At 36.7% G+C, this 4,244-nt stretch overlaps 1 non-coding gene across 1 annotated transcript; it reads right to left on the bottom strand.

The window, feature by feature from the left end:
• Positions 1–2,229: 2,229 nt before the first annotated feature.
• On the bottom strand, positions 2,230–2,336 carry LOC121204037 (small nucleolar RNA R71). The gene has a single exon (XR_005898965.1). It is a non-coding gene; the product is annotated as a small nucleolar RNA R71 (small nucleolar RNA).
• Between the last annotated feature and the right edge of the window lie 1,908 nt (positions 2,337–4,244).

The raw sequence follows: 4,244 nt of genomic DNA, 5'->3' as shown, positions 1-4,244 counted from the left end.
TAGAAGCACAAAATCGAGAAGCAATTTGAAGTATCGAGGCGAACTAAATTTTAGCCTAAGACGATCCAAAATTATATGTATTAATTCATAATATAATTAGTTTTAATTTATATCCAATTTAATTTGGGTTAATAAATTATGATTAATATATTATGAAAAAGTGGTCCGATTGAACCGAACCGAGTAAACCGAACAAGTCAAGAAAAGGACAGTCCAAAACCATCCGAGTGCTGACCCAATTCGACTCATTTGCTGATTATTTAAGCTGCAAAGAAGCCCTTGAAGACTTGTTCAAATTGCAATTAAACCCCTCCATAATTGGTGGCTTTGTAGATTTGCCCCAAGCCATATTTAGCAAAGTTGAAGCCATCAACTTTACCACATAGGAGGCCAGCCAAGGGGTGGCTATTTGGCTGCTATTTTTAGCAAATTTTAGCTGCCACATTCAGCTATAGAACACCCCTTGGCTGATCATTCAACACATCCCTCATTTATATCTCTTCTCTCACAATCTTTCTCTCCTTTTTCACTTTTTCTCTCATTTTCCCATTCAAAGTTCCTTGTTCTTTTACCAATTTCTCCTCTTGAGAAAAAGGTCTTCTTCAGCCATTTTAGAGCAACAAATGAGTGTTCATAGCAGCCGTGATCAGCGAGGACAACAAGTAAGGAGGAACGGAGCAACGGAGCAACCTAGTCAAGCCATGGGAAAACACCAGATTTGATTCTTGTTCCCTATCTGTTTAATTTTTGTTGTTTTTGTGATGAACATATCTATGAATATTTATGTTGTTGGAATGGTTAATTTAATCAGCTTACCTTGACTTTAATTTGTGTTGGGTTGATTGCATTTCATCCTCTTAAATTATTAAAATTGTGTTTATGCTATTATAGGCCTCTGTAAAATGCTTGATTAAGTAAAATCATGCCTAAGTTATTCTTGCATTATAATTGTGAGGGAACTAATGAATTAATTATTTAAACCAATTGAAATTGTAATTAATTGACACAATATTTAATCAGTGCATGTTTATTCTTCCAAGGTAGCTGAAGGTTAAATTAGCATTGTATCTGGCGATACATTTGCCTTGCATAACTTGCATGATTATTGTGATTAAACTGTTTCAAGGTAAGGATACCTTGTTACCTCACATAGTCTTTTATGTTCTTATTAGATTTAATTAATCGTTTGAATTGACATAGGGATATGTTAAGAGATGAATGGATTTGTGTAGGTGAGTATGTTCATAAGTTAGCAAATTACCGAGTTGATGGGAATTTTTTCGTAATGAGGTTGATAATTCTAAGTTAAGAAATTTAATTAATCTAACACAATTATATCGTGCATTTTAGATTTATTTATTTAGTTTACTTAGTTTAAAATCTTAGTTTTTGATCACCCTCTTCAAACAAAATATTTTTCTTCACCAAAGTGTTTTAAATAGCATTCATAAATAATTCTTTTCACAGCCTCTGTGGCTATGATAACTCGACACTTACTTGTCACTTTATTATTTGTTGATATTGTGTACACTTGCACATTTGCATCATTCCAAGTTTTAAGCGTCGTTGTCGGGGACTGTTTTAAAAAGTCATTATTTATGAATTTGTTAGTTTTGCATTTTGGTTTAATTTTCTATTTAATTTTTAACTTAATTAATTTTTCTATGATTATTTCAGGTGTTTGTGAGTATTGAACGAATTATTGACCTACTCTCTGTAGACCTTAAGATAGAACGAACTTTTCGACAGCGAAGAAGACAAGCAAATCAGAGAAGGACCAAAGAGATGAACTTCGAAAATCCAAATCAAGGAAACGGAGCAAACCCTGCTCAAAATCCTATCCTTATTACTGATGATAGGGATAGAGCTTTAAGACAGTATGTCATGCCAGTATTTCATGATCTTCATCTAGGTATTAGGAGACCCAAAATTGAGGCACAATAGTGCGAGCTGAAGCCGATCATGTTCCAGATGCTTCAGATGGTGGGCCAATTCAGTGGAATGCCTACCGAATATCCTCACCTACACTTAAGACTATTTGTGGAGGTGAACGATTCTTTCAAGTTAGCTGGAGTACCCGAAGGTGCATTACGATTGAAGCTATTCCAATATTCACTAAAGGATAGAGCTCGAGCCTGGTTGAACTCATTGCCACCAAATTCAATTTCCACATGGCAAGAGTTAGCAGAAAGATTCCTTATGAAGTATTTCCCGCCAAGCAAGAATGCTAAGTTGAGGAACGAGATCACTACTTTCCAGCAAATGGATGATGAGTCCTTGTCTGAGGCATGTGAAAGGTACAAAGAATTATTACAGCAGTGCCCTCATCATAGAATACCACATTGCATCCTTGAGACATTTTATAATGGTCTCAATGCTCACACGAGGATGGTAGTGGACACTTCTGCTAATGGTGTTCCCCTTTCTAAGTCTTATAATAAGGATTATGAAATCATTGAGAGTATTTCCAACAATAATTACCAATGGCCAACCAATCAAGTAGTGTCAGGAAGATGAGTTGCTGGAATACATGAAGTAGACGTTCTTACTTCACTCGCATCTCAAGTATCATCAATATCCTCAATGTTATAAAAGCTTACTACTAATGGGTCTAATAGTTTTGCAGCACAGCCATCAAATCAATTTGAAAGTATAGCCTGTGTTTATTATGGAGAAGGACATTTGTTCGAAGAATGTCTATCGAACCCAGAATCCGTGTATTACATGGATAACCAGAACCAAAATCGAGGAAGGCAAGGACTGCAATCCAATTTCTATAACCTATCGTGGCGAAATCACCTCAATTTTTATTGGAGTAACCAAGGGGCTAGAACCAGTAACACTTACGCCCAACCTAGACCAACCCAGCCACTTGTTTCCCCCAATAATTTCAGAAACCAGCTCAGGCTGAATCATCCAATAGCTTAGAGAATTTATTAAAGGCGTACATGGCAAAAAACGATGCCACTTTAAAGAATTTGGAGAATCAAGTGGGCCAGCTTGCTATTGAGCACAGAAACCGACCACAAGGTGCTTTACCTAGTGATATAGAGAATCTGAGGTATCCGGGGAAGGAGCATTGCAAAGCGTTGACATTGAGGAGTGGAAAGATTTTAGGGCCCAATTTCGTTGAAGCTGAAAAGGAGCAAGCTCACGCTCAAGATTTAGAGGAAGTTTAACCAAGTGTTGGAATTCCAGTTTCACAAGATCCAGAATCTACAAAACCTGACAAGGTAATTTCAGAACCAGCTAATTCTGATCAACTAATAACTTTGTTAGATGTAGAATTGCCACAGAATATGAATCAACCAGTTCTAATAAAGAAACCACCACCACCCTACCGTCAGAGACTTTAGAAGCAGAAGCAGGAAATTTGATTCAAGAAGTTCCTAAACATACTCAAGCAACTTCATATCAATATCCCGTTGGTTGAAGCACTTGAGCAAATGCCGAACTATGTCAAATTCATAAAGGATATCCTGTCCAAAAAATGAAGACTTGGAGAATTTGAGATGGTAGCTCTGATGAAGGAATGCAGTGCATATCTTCAAGACAAACTACCCCTAAAGTTGAAGGATCCTGGATGTTTTACCATCATTTGCAACATTGGAGCAACATATTATGGTAAGGCATTATGTGACTTAGGTGCGAGTATTAACTTGATGCCTATGTCAATATTTAGAAAGGTGGGGATAGGTGAAGTTAAACCAACTACGGTTACACTTCAATTAGTGGATCGATCCTTAGCACATCCAGAAGGAAAAACTCGCGGATGTATTGGTACGTGTAGATAAATTTATCTTCCCTGTTAAAATTTTCATTTTAGACTTTGAAACAGACAAAGAAGTGCCAATTATCTTAGGAAGACCATTCTTAGCAATCGGAAGGACCTTTATTGATGTACAGAAGGGCAAGCTTACTATGCGTGTTCAGGATGATTAGGTAACATTTAACGTTTTTAAGTCTATGCGATTTCCTGAAACAATTGATGATTGTTCTGCAATATCCAGTTTAGAGGATTTAATAGTGGATAAGTATTTCAACTATGTTGAGGATCCTTGGAACAAATTTTGACATCAGATCCTCCGAATGATAAAGAGGAGGATGAATACTTAGCGTTGTTAGAAGCTAATCAAAAGGGATTTAATACGCAATGCGAAGGTACTAAGGCGATGCGAAGAAACAAACCTCGTACTCAACTGGGAAAAGTGCCATTTCATGGTACGAGAAGGTATTGTGCTAGG

Source organism: Gossypium hirsutum, chromosome A07, assembly GCF_007990345.1.
Source record: "Gossypium hirsutum isolate 1008001.06 chromosome A07, Gossypium_hirsutum_v2.1, whole genome shotgun sequence".
NCBI classification, from domain to species: Eukaryota; Viridiplantae; Streptophyta; class Magnoliopsida; order Malvales; family Malvaceae; genus Gossypium; species Gossypium hirsutum.
The sequence above is the reverse complement of the archived record's forward strand: the minus strand, read 5'-3'. Positions and strand labels throughout refer to the sequence as shown.